Raw genomic sequence first — 17,013 nt, 5'->3', positions numbered from 1 at the left:
TGAACCACACTGCACAAACCAAAAGTAATACTCACCGGATGAAGAAGGGTTGACTCTCTCCAGAACATAAAATCTTTATTTTATTTTCCGTGTTCGCATTTATGAGGAAAAACAATCCGAACGTGACCGTTCTGCAGCACTAAAACTTTCACATAGCTTAAACATGCAAGCACAAAGCCTTTCTTTAAAGTAAATTTCGTTTTAAAATAATTATCTTAATTTAAATCAATGTTTCATCAACCAATTACTAGGATTTAATAATAAGAAATAAATTGCAGACAATAGGCTAGGCCTAATCACGACGCGGAGACGCGCGGCACGTGAACAACTGAAGCTTGTCTCATGAACCGAAAGTCAGCGTATAAGGTATCCTCACAGACATATATATTGAAATGTCTACTTTTAAACACAACCATTCAAAATGAAAGAAAACAGACTGCTCTCTGCTTATGTGGGCTAATCCGTATGAAAACTGAATTTCTCTCTGACTCCTCTTTAATCTTTCTGATTTTAGAACATTTTTGTAAAAGTGACTTTTTAATTATTTATTTCAAAAAAATTAAAAATAAGTTGAGTTTCAGCCTCGTTAAATTGCATTTATATGTTAATCTATTTGGTCAAATTAAGCTATATAAAATAAATAGTTTATCCCTTAAAATGCTATGGATTTTGAAAGATATCAAAAAAAAAAAAAAAAAAAAAAACGGGCAAAAAAACTTTAAAAGCGATTTTCTTAGGTTTTCAATTGGAAAAAAAAGGCAGACGACCAGAATTCAAATCTGTATATCGTTACAACCATTCAAGGTATGACCAAGGTATCATTTGAAAGCTTACAGTGTCCTCTTTCCATTAATATCAAAATCTCAATTTTTAAATTTGGGTCACTGTGACTAATTTTGCTGGATCAGTTCGGTCACAAATGTGTTTTTTATTGTAGTATTATTTTATACAGAAATACATTATAATTATATATAATATACAAAATATAACCGTGGGCGCGATTAAACAGTGTTACAATAAAACTCAACATTGTGTTTTTTAAAAATAAATTCAAATAATACAAATCCCGAAATTGCGCTAATTTTAAAATTAAACTAAAACTCATGGCTGCACAAGCATTCATAACTGTGCGCGCCAACAGCGAGGAACCAGCAGAACAGAGTGAACGTTCATTCTGTTTAGTTCAATCCTACTTAATAGGAATTTATTTAAAATGCTCGCTCTACTCCACAACATTAATGTCTTGTGCGGATATCTGTATTTTGACTTTCGGTTTTAAGTAAGCGATTTAAAAGTTCCCGAGTCCCAGCGGAGTCACACGTTGATTAACCGGTGGGAATATACACAATAGGCCTACCTGATATTGAACACAAGAGGGCAGTATAGCACTACGTATGACTCAGATTATTTTTTCTTCTTCTGAATTTTAAAACCATTCTGGCTGTTTTTGAACGTAAACATAATTCTTAAATGAAAAAAGGGAAAAACTGGTTTAATTATAATATTTGTATAATTTAATTTAGAAACAAATGATGTATAATTACATTTTTAGAAGATATGAGGCTTTTAGTGTTTACTGTTTACTTTTTTGACATTACTTTAATCTTTTGCCAAAGTTGCACATGCCTACTGGCTAATAAATGTGATGTATCTGTCGAGCTATCTGTATCTATCTGTTTCAAGCAATTTCAAGCATGCTAAGAGTCCCAAAAGTATCAAAAAAGAATGTTAAAGTTTAATTTGTTGCCACAGCAACAGTATCAAAGATATCAAGAATCCATTCACAGGTCTACATCTGCTGTATTTTTACATTATACAGATGAAGTTTGAAGCAAATCGGTTAAAAATAAGAGGGTGATATCAAAGCAGTTTGAAAGTGACACACTTCCTGCTGCCAGTTGGTGGCGCTATAACTCTGACTCACAATAGTCACATCCACGTGATCGTCCTCTTACAGCGAACACACTGCTGAAGTTTCATCAAGATCAGTTAATCTATGCTGAAGTTATAACACACTTCCTGTTTCATGTTTCTCGCCATAATTTTGTTTCCTCGCCACGGCCAAACCGTTCGAGATATCAAAAATCCCCTCGCAAACTTTCATCCTCAATGCCTTGACTTCATGCTGACCGAGTTTCGTGCCGTGTGTTTGAATTCTCTAGGAGGAGTATTGCACATTCCATTGCGAGCGTTTTACAAACAAACCTCAATAGCCGACTTCCTGTTGGGCTGGGGTAAAAAGTAAGAGTGTGAGGTATAGATGAAACGATGAGATCAACATGTGTACCGAGTTTCATATTATTACATGCAAGCGTGTTTGATTTATGGACCAAGTGTTCGGACCCCGTTCCAGGGGGCGCTGTCTAGCCCCCCTGCCACACCCAGGTACCATCTTCAGCCCGGCTCTGATGGCTGTGGGATCTGACCTCTGTGCAAAGTTTCAAGAGTTTTCAAACCCGTTAAGGGCCCCAAAAGCCGCTAAGAGTCTCAAAATCATAAAAAAAAAGAATTTTAAAGTTTGATGCGTTGCCACGGCAACAGTATCAAAGATATCAAGAATCCATTCACAGGTCTTCTTCTGCTATGTATTTACATTATACAGATTAAGTTTGAAGCACATCGGGTAAAAATAAAAGGGTGAGTTCAAAGCATTTTGAAAGTGACACACTTCCTGCTTCCAGTTGGTGGCGCTATAACTCTGACTCACAATAGTCACATCCATGTGATCGTCCTCTTACAGCGAACACACTGCTGAAGTTTCATCAAGATCAGTTAATGTATGCTGAAGTTATAACACACTTCCTGTTTCACGTTTCTCGCCATAATTTCGTTTCCTCGCCATGGCCAAACCGTTCGAGATATCAAAAATCCCCTCGCAAACTTTCATCGTCAATGCCTTGACTTCATGCTGACCGAGTTTCGTGCCGTGTGTTTGAATTCTCTAGGAGTAGTACTTCAAATTCCATTGCGAGTGTTTTATGAACAACCCTAAGTAACCAACTTCCTGTTGGGCTGGGGTAAAAAGTAATAGTATGAGGTATATATGAACGATGAGATCTATATGTGCACCGAGTTTCATATTATTACATGCAAGCGTGTTTGATTTATGGACCAAGTTTTCGGACCCCGTTCCAGGGGGCGCTGACGAGCCGCCCTACCACGCCCGGGTACCATCTTCAGCCCGGCCCTGATGGCCGCGGGTTCTGACCCGTGTGCTAAGTTTCAAGAGTTTTTGAGCATGTTTAGGGCCCCAAAAGTGCCCGAATAGTCGTATAAATAATAATAATAATAATAAATATAGCTGCGAGCAGCGATGGCGGGCCCAAGCCGGAGGCACCGCAACCCCGGTTCCTTTAGTTACCTAAAGGCACCCGGGTGGCGGTGCCGAAGGCTTTGGCCCTTTCATGATTAAATGTTAAAGCGGCTTGCCATACTCTGTCATTTCGACTAGTCACAATTATGTTACAGATATCTTAAATGATAATACAAACTATCCAAAGTGTAACGACTAGACAGAAAGACGTTGTTGATATCTACAATGTTAATTCCGGACAGGCAAACTTAGCTTTTAAATGTTAAAAGGGCTTGCCATACAGGGACGTAGGCTCAGAGAGAGGCTCACCATATTCAGACCAAAATATCTGACTTCCTCTTGGTCCGAGCTAATGACTATGTATTAGAAAGTTGTACGGCTTGAGGAGTACAATGTATATACCGATTTTTGTAACTGTAGATAAAACTAACAACCAATGTAGTAGCACTTCTCTTTTTTTGATTGGCTGATGCGTAGCAGGGTCGACTGCTGAACTCCAGGCGAGACGCGCTTGATTCTCACGTGAGAGCGGCGCGGCCAGAGAAATTGCGTATATTAAATATATTATTAATAGTTTTTCCGCATGAGAAATACAATGTGTGACGGGAGTGTGAGACAAAAGACTGAAACGAGTGACTGTCATGCTCAATGCGTGACACACTATAAAAAAATATTTCACACTGACTCCACATTTAGGGGGCCACAAGGGGGTCCAAGCTTGTTGTCGCAGGGGCACTGGCCCCCCCAGGCCCCCGCCTAGAACCGCCATTGCTCACACACACACACACACACACACTTTCTCTCTCTCTCAAGAAGCAAAAACATGACTGCTAAAGGTTGTATCAGCGATGGCGGGGTAACATCACTTAACATCACGAGTGCTATTCCCTTAGGCCACGCCCCCTTGTCTCCCCAAAGTATTATAAGCAATCATGCGCATCCCGTGTGCAGAATGATGCACTTGAAGCAACACCAAGTCACAGCACGCAACGCTTCACATTGAAAAGAACATAGCGAAGGGATGGTATCTATAATCTATGCTTAGTAGGGCTGCACGATTTGGGAAAATGTCATATTGCCATTATTGAGCCAATATTGCAATTGCGATTTGCGACTCCGATATAATAAAATGGTTTCATGAGTCCAACTTGCTTGGTTCTAAAGTAAAATGCACACACAGATTAATGTTTATTTCTCAACTCAAACTAAAAACAACAACAACAATAAATGATTGATAACACCTATAATGATCAATAAACCATCAACCAAACCAACATTACAGTGATTCCATCAATTGAAAGCCATCAACTTTTTAAAAAATTATTACGCTTAAAAAAAATATATAACAGCTTTTAAATTAAGTGAACTTCAAACAATCCCCACATAAACCCATAATAAAAAACATATTTACCTGTGCCCTTCCTGTCTTAACAGGTACAGAAATTGAATAAAGTTATCAAACAGTCTGCGCTGCCTGAATCATAAATTATATATATAATAATCCTTATTAAAGCTACAAAAGTTCTTTACTCAAGATCAGTGAGTAATTTTCTAATTTCCCTTTGTTCTTTTAACTTTACTGAAAGAACGCTTTATTCGCTGCTGGCCCTTTAAGAGCACCCGTTGCCGAGACGCGGATCTCACACGCGCCTCATAGCACAACTCTTTTCATCCATAGACTTTTCTTATGTTATGAAGATACTAGACAAAATCACATTTTGGCATAATTGTGTGTGCTATTGTTCGTTCAAGCTCGAAAGAGAACTGTTTATTCTGGGCTGGCACACGGTCAGTGCATGCGCATTATGCGAGTCTCATCTATTCTAATCTAGGGCACTCACAGGCAGCTTTTCACTTCTTGTCGTGCAAAATGCGAAAAGGCATTTGAACCAATAAGAGGGGGATCTTGTAACACTAGTCAAAGGATGACAAAAAAGAAGAGATGCTGCGCTAATAGCCCTACTTTGTTTATTTCATATAAAATCGCGGCATTTTGCGTTATATAATTGCATAGGTTTGAGATCGCTATTACGACTGCGATATAATTAATCGTGCAGCACTAATGCTTAGTGTATTCTAAAGGGCAATAAACTCCACTCCAGCAAGATAGTCATTTTATGCAAATCATAGACCTTTATGCCTTATCTACAAATAAAGTATAATATTGGGAACATTGATCTTGAAGAGAGTGTCGTCGTGTTACTGTCGCAACCGAACGCGACGCGCTAATGCTGATGCATGGAGAATGACTGAGGCGAGATGACTTTCCGTTAACTTTAACTTAGAGACTAAAATATTAATTTTACCACACATTAAGCTATTGAATGACTTTAGAAGTCTTGGAATATAGTGTGAAAACTTGATTGTGCTTTACAGTTTTTTATGCCTTTAGTGGGGCTTAACAAAATAACACAATATGCAGAATGTCGGACGTCACTTATAGGCTAAACTGTTTTTATAGATAAAACTATTTACATTCGGCAGTCATGAAAACAAATCTCAGATAACGGTTGACTAGGTAACAATGTGTAATTTTGCGCCGGAGTTCTCCTTTAACTTACATTAGCTAGCTAACTACGAACGAGCTAACCAGATAACATTAACAAATTGACAAGCACTTACTGGGCACAGTGGGCAGAATGGCTCTTCAAATGACCGACGAAATTGGAGGTTGTCATCTGACTGTCCGCGATCTTAACGTTGCATGTCTTGCAAAGCGCTGTTCTTTTGCCATCTTGTTGTAAGAAATTCTTGAATCCAAAAGCGACGACGACCCTCGTTATCCCTCCGGCTGACATGTTGATGTGATCTGATGTAAGTGGGCGTGGTGTGCGCGTAAGGTATGAGAGGGCATGACTGATGATCTCGTGATCCAGTCATGACAGCGCTATTCTCAGCCTGCGCTCCAGCTGGATCAACTTTATTTTTTTTACATAATTTATATATTTTATATTCAAACTGAAAACATGATGTGATTAACACTCAAGTCATATTATTACATGCAAGTGTGTTTGATTTATGGACCAAATTTTCAGATCAAGTTTATGGACCAAGTTAATTTAATTAATAAACCTATAAAACTATTAATGCACTACAATTAAACTGGTTATATGCCTTTACTTATAAAAAATAAAAAACTTATTAAAAAAAATACCAGGCTTAAGGCATTTATTTTTTATGCAGGCCATACACACAGGAGTGAAATGGTTAAGACCCCTCCCCCTACAAACACACACACATACACAGACAGGCAAAGACAGAGATGTAGGCTCAGATTAAGCAAGACCACATTCAAACAAACATATCTGACTTTCTGTGGGTCCTAGCTAATGAGTGTCAATTAGAAAGTTGTCCGGCTCGAGGAGTACAATATACATACCGATTTTTGTAACTGTAGATAAAACTAACAACCCTACTTTTGTCAAAAGGTGGCGCTACTGAGCCCTCACCACGCCCGTTTCTGAAACATTGCACGTGTCTACTGGCTAATAAATGTGATGTGTCTGTCGAGTTTCATGCATTTTGAAGCATGCTAAGGGTCTCAAAAGCATCCTAAAAGCATCCTAAAAGAAGGGTAAAGTTTGATGCGTCGCCACGGCAACAGTTTCAAAGATATCAAGAATCCATTCACAGGTCTACATCTGCCGTATGTTTACATTATACATATGAAGTTTGAAGCAAATCGGGTAAAAATAAAAGGGTGATATCAAAGCATTTTGAAAGTGACACACTTCCTGCTGCCAGTTGGTGGCGCTATAACTTTGACTCACAATAGTCACATCCATGTGATCGTCCTCTTACAGCGAACATACTGCTGAAGTTTCATCAAGATCAGTTAATGTATGCTGAAGTTATAACAAACTTCCTGTTTCACGTTTCTCGCCATGATTTCGTTTCCTCGCCACGGCCAAACCGTTCGAGATATCAAAAATCCCCACACAAGCTTTCATCCTCAATGTCTTCACTTTACGCTGACCGAGTATCGTCGAATTTGGATCAAAGCTCTAGGAGGAGTATTTCAAATAACATTGCGAGCGTTTTACAAACAAACCTCAATAGCCGACTTCCTGTTGGGCTGGGGTAAAAAGTAAAAGCGCGAGGTATAGATGAAACGATGAGATCAACATGCGTACCGAGTTTCATATTATTACATGCAAGCGTGTTTGAGTTATGGACCAAGTGTTCGGACCCCATTCCAGGGGGCGCTGACGAGCCCCCCTGCCACGCCCGGGTACCATCTTCAGCCCGGCTCTGATGGCCGCGGGTTCTGACCCGTGTGCAAAGTTTCAAGAGTTTTCGAGCATGTTAAGGGCCCCAAAAGTGCCCGAATAGTCGTAAGAAAAATAATAATAATAATAATAATAATAATAATAATAATAATAGAAAAGAATAATCCTAAGGAAAACAATAGGGCCTTCGCCCTTTCAGGGCTTGGGCCCTAAATATAGCTGCGAGCAGCGATGAAGGGCCCAAGCCGGTGGCACCGCAACCCCGGTTCCTTAGTTACCTAAAAGCACCAGGGTGGCCATGCCACTGGCTTTGGCCCTTCATCGCGGATCACAGCTATATATATATATATATATATATATACTGTATATATATATACTGTATATATACATATATATATGAAGCCGGTGGCACCGCCACCCTGGTGCCTTTAGGTTTATTGTGCACGACATGCAAAATGTAACCCTGCTTTGACTGATGCAAGCTCTACAGCACAGTTTATAGTAAGAAAGAATATAGTAAGAAAGAAAAGTAAGCTGTTACTCAGATGGTTTGGGAAAAAAACATTCATCATGTCGCATTGGTTTTAGTTACTTGTCCTCAAACAGAGCCCTAATCTGTTTATATTTCAGTTACACATTCTACATTGATTAAAAAAGAAAAATCAAATGTGTTTTTAATTCATACAGAAATAAAATATTTATAATTCAGCTGAGAATAAAGTTAGTTCAAATTTTAAGAAAAACAAATATATGATCTGAAATATAGCACATTCATTTTTAAATTCATTCAGGTTCAATTACCAAAAATACAATCTTAATTTAATTTAAAACAAATAATAAATCTAAAATATATGGGTTATATGCATATTTTGTAAAAAAAGAAAAAAAAAAGAAAGAAAGATATGAAGAGTTCAGATGCAAAAGCCTCTAAGTGCCATTTGAAATTTTCTTCTAGAATGATCATTTTTATCAAGCTTGTATATTTAAGTTCAGTGATTTCACTTAAATGGCAATGATGATTACCTATTAATTGTTATTTAAGTGAAATTACTGAACTTAAATATACAAGTTTGATAAAAATCATCATTAAAGAAGAACATTTCAAATGGCATTTAGAGGCTTTTGCATCTGAACTCTTCATATATATCCAAAAACACAAGGCCTTAAACTTTAACAAGGATGCAACTCTTATCACTACAACAAACATAGTCACACACACAAGTCAAGTCACTTACATTTTAGATGCAATATTGACTTTTTAGATGCAATATTGACTTTTTTTCTGTTTCAGCAGAGAAAATAGTTAAACAAAGATCACAGCGACCCATCGCGCATCTCAAAGCAATGTGTTTTCTCATTACTGAATGATTCAGCATTTTGAATCCATGACTCGTTCATTAAGACGGTCATCTGGCGACACCTTATGGTGATTTAGGGTTATGTTTAAAAGTATCGTTCTTTACAGCGATTTTTAATTGACTCCTGTTAAACCAATCTCGTAACATTATTGTGTAACCGATTTAATTTGATCAGCCTTACCTAGGGTAACAGCCCTATAGTGTCTTATTATTCTAAATTATTGAATTTATTGATCAAATTTACTAATGAAAAATGAAGCATACATTTATTAAGACTAGGCTGCCCTGCAGATATTAGGCTACAATATGGAGATTTAAATATATCATTTATCAAATAATCTGTTTATTTTTAGGTTACACATTACATTGTTTAAAAAATAAAAATCAAATGTGACCCGCTCTGGCGAAATGAGTCGGAAGTTGCAACCTTCCATTTTAAGATATGGGCCGATTATGTGGAAAAACCATGAAATAACAAAAAAATATATATATTTTTTTTTGCTAATTTCAAAGAACAGACATTCAAAAATAATCTCACAGGGTTTCGTAGTCGAGATAATTGAGTAAAGGTATTTAAATAACGATTAAAGTTGTCAAAGCTTTAAATTCGCTGAAATAAACATTGCTCTTCTCAACTCCCCTCGTCACCTCTGAGCATTTCCCGGGTATCCCCTGAAACGTTGAACTCACTGGAGGCTTCTAACCTAAACTGCGTGAGTATATTTATCTGCAAGAAGAATATAGCCTATGTAAGGCTGTAACGATCGCGACACTCAGATCCACGAACCTGTGTCGCGGTGTGAGAAGACAGAATCACGACACCGACACGTCCCTTCAACTCCCGAAGTTATCCTTCACGTCCAGACCCAATGCTAGCTACAACATCTTTAAATTACTATTAGTATTATTTGAAGTTAACATTAGCCTATAAAATACGTAGACTTACACCACAAAACTTAAATTATTACTAATTTTTTTTTAAATTGGGCAATTTCAGCATCCAATTCCCAGATAATTAAATATTTTAATAAATTGGCCTATGTGAACCACACTGCACAAACCAAAAGTAATACTCACCGGATGAAGAAGGGTTGACTCTCTCCAGAACATAAAATCTTTATTTTATTTTCCGTGTTCGCATTTATGAGGAAAAACAATCCGAACGTGACCGTTCTCTGGAAGCAGCACTAAAACTTTCACATAGCTTAAACATGCAAGCACAAAGCCTTTCTTTAAAGTAAATTTCGTTTTAAAATAATTATCTTAATTTAAATCAATGTTTCATCAACCAATTACTAGGATTTAATAATAAGAAATAAATTGCAGACAATAGGCTAGGCCTAATCACGACGCGGAGACGCGCGGCACGTGAACTGAAGCTTGTCTCATGAACCGAAAGTCAGCGTATAAGGTATCCTCACAGACATATATATTGAAATGTCTACTTTTAAACACAACCATTCAAAATGAAAGAAAACAGACTGCTCTCTGCTTATGTGGGCTAATCCGTATGAAAACTGAATTTCTCTCTGACTCCTCTTTAATCTTTCTGATTTTAGAACATTTTTGTAAAAGTGACTTTTTAATTATTTATTTCAAAAAAATTAAAAATAAGTTGAGTTTCAGCCTCGTTAAATTGCATTTATATGTTAATCTATTTGGTCAAATTAAGCTATATAAAATAAATAGTTTATCCCTTAAAATGCTATGGATTTTGAAAGATATCAAAAAAAAAAAAAAAAAAAAAAACGGGCAAAAAAACTTTAAAAGCGATTTTCTTAGGTTTTCAATTGGAAAAAAAGGGCAGACGACCAGAATTCAAATCTGTATATCGTTACAACCATTCAAGGTATGACCAAGGTATCATTTGAAAGCTTACAGTGTCCTCTTTCCATTAATATCAAAATCTCAATTTTTAAATTTGGGTCACTGTGACTAATTTTGCTGGATCAGTTCGGTCACAAATGTGTTTTTTATTGTAGTATTATTTTATACAGAAATACATTATAATTATATATAATATACAAAATATAACCGTGGGCGCGATTAAACAGTGTTACAATAAAACTCAACATTGTGTTTTTTAAAAATAAATTCAAATAATACAAATCCCGAAATTGCGCTAATTTTAAAATTAAACTAAAACTCATGGCTGCACAAGCATTCATAACTGTGCGCGCCAACAGCGAGGAACCAGCAGAACAGAGTGAACGTTCATTCTGTTTAGTTCAATCCTACTTAATAGGAATTTATTTAAAATGCTCGCTCTACTCCACAACATTAATGTCTTGTGCGGATATCTGTATTTTGACTTTCGGTTTTAAGTAAGCGATTTAAAAGTTCCCGAGTACCAGCGGAGTCACACGTTGATTAACCGGTGGGAATATACACAATAGGCCTACCTGATATTGAACACAAGAGGGCAGTATAGCACTACGTATGACTCAGATTATTTTTTCTTCTTCTGAATTTTAAAACCTTTCTGGCTGTTTTTGAACGTAAACATAATTCTTAAATGAAAAAAGGGAAAAACTGGTTTAATTATAATATTTGTATAATTTAATTTAGAAACAAATGATGTATAATTACATTTTTAGAAGATATGAGGCTTTTAGTGTTTACTGTTTACTTTTTTGACATTACTTTAATCTTTTGCCAAAGTTGCACATGCCTACTGGCTAATAAATGTGATGTATCTGTCGAGCTATCTGTATCTATCTGTTTCAAGCAATTTCAAGCATGCTAAGAGTCCCAAAAGTATCAAAAAAGAATGTTAAAGTTTGATTTGTTGCCACAGCAACAGTATCAAAGATATCAAGAATCCATTCACAGGTCTACATCTGCTGTATTTTTACATTATACAGATGAAGTTTGAAGCAAATCGGTTAAAAATAAGAGGGTGATATCAAAGCAGTTTGAAAGTGACACACTTCCTGCTGCCAGTTGGTGGCGCTATAACTCTGACTCACAATAGTCACATCCACGTGATCGTCCTCTTACAGCGAACACGCTGCTGAAGTTTCATCAAGATCAGTTAATCTATGCTGAAGTTATAACACACTTCCTGTTTCACGTTTCTCGCCATAATTTTGTTTCCTCGCCACGGCCAAACCGTTCGAGATATCAAAAATCCCCTCGCAAACTTTCATCCTCAATGCCTTGACTTCATGCTGACCGAGTTTCGTGCCGTGTGTTTGAATTCTCTAGGAGGAGTATTGCACATTCCATTGCGAGCGTTTTACAAACAAACCTCAATAGCCGACTTCCTGTTGGGCTGGGGTAAAAAGTAAGAGCGTGAGGTATAGATGAAACGATGAGATCAACATGTGTACCGAGTTTCATATTATTACATGCAAGCGTGTTTGATTTATGGACCAAGTGTTCGGACCCCGTTCCAGGGGGCGCTGTCTAGCCCCCCTGCCACACCCAGGTACCATCTTCAGCCCGGCTCTGATGGCTGTGGGATCTGACCTGTGTGCAAAGTTTCAAGAGTTTTCAAACCCGTTAAGGGCCCCAAAAGCCGCTAAGAGTCTCAAAATCATAAAAAAAAGAATTTTAAAGTTTGATGCGTTGCCACGGCAACAGTATCAAAGATATCAAGAATCCATTCACAGGTCTTCTTCTGCTATGTATTTACATTATACAGATTAAGTTTGAAGCACATCGGGTAAAAATAAAAGGGTGAGTTCAAAGCATTTTGAAAGTGACACACTTCCTGCTACCAGTTGGTGGCGCTATAACTCTGACTCACAATAGTCACATCCATGTGATCGTCCTCTTACAGCGAACATACTGCTGAAGTTTCATCAAGATCAGTTAATGTATGCTGAAGTTATAACACACTTCCTGTTTCACGTTTCTCGCCATAATTTCGTTTCCTCGCCATGGCCAAACCGTTCGAGATATCAAAAATCCCCTCGCAAACTTTCATCGTCAATGCCTTGACTTCATGCTGACCGAGTTTCGTGCCGTGTGTTTGAATTCTCTAGGAGTAGTACTTCAAATTCCATTGCGAGTGTTTTATGAACAACCCTAAGTAACCGACTTCCTGTTGGGCTGGGGTAAAAAGTAATAGTATGAGGTATATATGAACGATGAGATCTATATGTGCACCGAGTTTCATATTATTACATGCAAGCGTGTTTGATTTATGGACCAAGTTTTCGGACCCCGTTCCAGGGGGCGCTGTCTAGCCCCCCTGCCACGCCCGGGTACCATCTTCAGCCCGGCCCTGATGGCCGCGGGTTCTGACCCGTGTGCTAAGTTTCAAGAGTTTTTGAGCATGTTAAGGGCCCCAAAAGTGCCCGAATAGTCGTATAAATAATAATAATAATAATAATAATAATAATCCTAAGGAAAACAATAGGGCCTTCGCCCTTTCAGGGCTTGGGCCCTAAATATAGCTGCGAGCAGCGATGGCGGGCCCAAGCCGGTGGCACCGCAACCCCGGTTCCTTTAGTTACCTAAAGGCACCGGGGTGGCGGTGTCGCAGGCTTTGGCCCTTTCATGATTAAATGATTAAATGTTAAAACAGCTTGCCATACTCTATCTGTCATTTCGACTACTCACAATTACATTACAGATATCTATTAAATGATAATACAAACTATCCAAAATGAAATTACGACTAGTCAGAAAGACGTTGATATCTACAATGCTAGTTCCGGATAGGCAAACTTAGCTTTTAAATGTTGATAGGGCTTGCCATACAGGGACGTAGGCTCAGAGAGAGGCTCACCATATTCAATCCAAAATATCTGACTTCCCCTTGGTCCGAGCTAATGACTATGAATTAGAAAGTTGTCCGGCTTGAGGAGTAAAATCTATATACCGATTTTTGTAACTGTAGATAAAACTAACAACCCCACTTTTGTCAAAAGGTGGCGCTATTTAGTCCCTGCACCATGCCCGTTTCTGAAACTTTGCACATGTCTACTGGCTAATAAATGTGTCTGTTGAGTTTCATGCATTTTGAAGCATGCTAAGGGTCTCAAAAGCATCCTAAAAGCATCCTAAAAGAAGGGTAAAGTTTGATGCGTTGCCACGGCAACAGTTTAAAAGATATCAAGAATCCATTCACAGGTCTACATCTGCCATATGTTTACATTATACAGATGAAGTTTGAAGCAAATCGGGTAAAAATAAAAGGGTGAGTTCAAAGCATTTTGAAAGTTACACATTTCCTGCTACCAGTTGGTGGCGCTATAACTTTGACTCACAATAGTCACATCCATGTGATCGTCCTCTTACAGCGAACATACTGCTGAAGTTTCATCAAGATCAGTTAATGTATGCTGAAGTTATAATACACTTCCTGTTTCACATTTCTCGCCATAATTTCGTTTCCTCGCCATGGCCAAACCGTTCGAGATATCAAAAATCCCCTCGCAAACTTTCATCCTCAATGCCTTGACTTCATGCTGACCGAGTTTCCTGCCGTGTGTTTGAATTCTCTAGGAGGAGTATTGCACATTCCATTGCGAGCGTTTTACAAACAAACCTCAATAGCCGACTTCCTGTTGGGCTGGGGTAAAAGTAAGAGTGTGAGGTAGAGATGAAATGATGAGATCAACATGTGTACCGAGTTTCATATTATTACATGCAAGCGTGTTTGATTTATGGACCAAGTTTTCGGACCCCGTTCCAGGGGGCGCTGTCTAGCCCCCCTGCCACACCCAGGTACCATCTTCAGCCCGGCTCTGAGGACTGTGGGATATGACCTGTGTGCAAAGTTTCAAGAGTTTTCAAACCCGTTAAGGGTCCCAAAAGCCGCTAAGAGTCTCAAAATCATCAAAAAAAAAGAATTTTAAAGTTTGATGCGTTGCCACAGCAACAGTATCAAAGATATCAAGAATCCATTCACAGGTCTTCATCTGCTATGTGTTTACATTATACAGATTAAGTTTGAAGCAAATCGGGTAAAAATAAGAGGGTGATTTCAAAGCATTTTGAAAGTGACACAGTTCCTGCTGCCAGTTGGTGGCGCTATAACTTTGACTCACAATAGTCACATCCATGTGATCGTCCTCTTACAGCGAACAAACTGCTGAAGTTTCATCAAGATCAGTTAATGTATGCTGAAGTTATGACACACTTCCTGTTTCACGATTCTCGCCATTATTTCGTTTCCTCGCCACGGCCAAACCGTTCGAGATATCAAAAATCCCCACACAAACTTTCATCCTCAATGTCTTGACTTCACGCTGACCGAGTTTCGTGCCGTGTGTTTGAATTCTCTAGGAGGAGTATTGCACATTCCATTGCGAGTGTTTTATGAACAACTCTAAATAACCGACTTCCTGTTGGGCTGGGGTAAAAAGTAATAGTTTGAGGTATATATGAACGATGAGATCTATATGTGCACCGAGTTTCATATTATTACATGCAAGCGTGTTTGATTTATGGACCAAGTTTTCGGACCCCGTTCCAGGGGGCGCTGTCTAGCCCCCCTGCCACGCCCGGGTACCATCTTCAGCCCGGCCCTGATGGCCGCGGATTCTGACCCGTGTGCAAAGTTTCAAGAGTTTTTGAGCATGTTAAGGGCCCCAAAAGTGCCCGAATAGTCGTATAAATAATAATAATAATAATAAATATAGCTGCGAGCAGCGATGAAGGGCCCAAGCCGGTGGCACCGCAACCCCGGTTCCTTAGTTACCTAAAATCACCAGGGTGGCCATGCCACTGGCTTTGGCCCTTCATCGCGGATCACAGCTATATATATATATATATATATATATATATACTGTATATATACATATATATATGAAGCCGGTGGCACCGCCACCCTGGTGCCTTTAGGTTTATTGTGCACGACATGCAAAATGTAACCCTGCTTTGACTGATGCAAGCTCTACAGCACAGTTTATAGTAAGAAAGAATATAGTAAGAAAGAAAAGTAAGCTGTTACTCTGAGATGGTTTGGGAAACAAACATTCATCATGTCGCATTGGTTTTAGTTACTTGTCCTCGAACAGAGCCCTAATCTGTTTATATTTCAGTTACACATTCTACATTGATTAAAAAAGAAAAATCAAATGTGTTTTTAATTCATACAGAAATAAAATATTTATAATTCAGCTGAGAATAAAGTTAGTTCAAATTTTAAGAAAAACAAATATATGATCTGAAATATAGCACATTCATTTTTAAATTCATTCAGGTTCAATTACCAAAAATACAATCTTAATTTAATTTAAAGCAAATAATAAATCTAAAATATATGGGTTATATGCATATTTTGTAAAAAAAGAAAAAAAAAAGAAAGATATATATCTAAAAACACAAGGCCTTAAACTTTAACAAGGGTGCAACTCTTATCACTACAACAAACATAGTCACACACACAAGTCAAGTCACTTACATTTTAGATGCAATATTGACTTTTTAGATGCAATATTGACTTTCAGCAGAGAAAATAGTTAAACAAAGATCACAGCGACCCATCGCGCATCTCAAAGCAATGTGTTTTCTCATTACTGAATGATTCAGCATTTTGAATCCATGACTCGTTCATTAAGACGGTCATCTGGCGACACCTTATGGTGATTTAGGGTTGTGTTTAAAAGTATCGTTCTTTACAGCGATTTTTAATTGACTCCTGTTAAACCAATCTCGTAACATTATTGTGTAACCGATTTAATTTGATCAGCCTTACCTAGGGTAACAGCCCTATAGTGTCTTATTATTCTAAATTATTGAATTTATTGATCAAATTTACTAATGAAAAATTAAGCATACATTTATTAAGACTAGGCTGCCCTGCAGATATTAGGCTACAATATGCAGATTTAAATATACCATTTATCAAATAATCTGTTTATTTTTAGGTTACACATTACATTGTTTAAAAAATAAAAATCAAATGTGACCCGCTCTGGCGAAATGAGTCGGAAGTTGCAACCTTCCATTTTAAGATATGGGCCGATTATGTGGAAAAACCATGAAATAACAAAAAAAAAAAAAAAAAAAAAAAAAAAGAACAGACATTCAAAAATAATCTCACAGGGTTTCGTAGTCGAGATAATTGAGTAAAGGTATTTAAATAACGATTAAAGTTGTCAAAGCTTTAAATTCGCTGAAATAAACATTGCTCTTCTCAACTCCCCTCGTCACC

The sequence above is a fragment of the Pimephales promelas genome, chromosome 12, assembly GCF_988280905.1.
Source record: "Pimephales promelas chromosome 12, fPimPro1.hap1.1, whole genome shotgun sequence".
NCBI classification, from domain to species: Eukaryota; Metazoa; Chordata; class Actinopteri; order Cypriniformes; family Leuciscidae; genus Pimephales; species Pimephales promelas.
The sequence above is the reverse complement of the archived record's forward strand: the minus strand, read 5'-3'. Positions refer to the sequence as shown.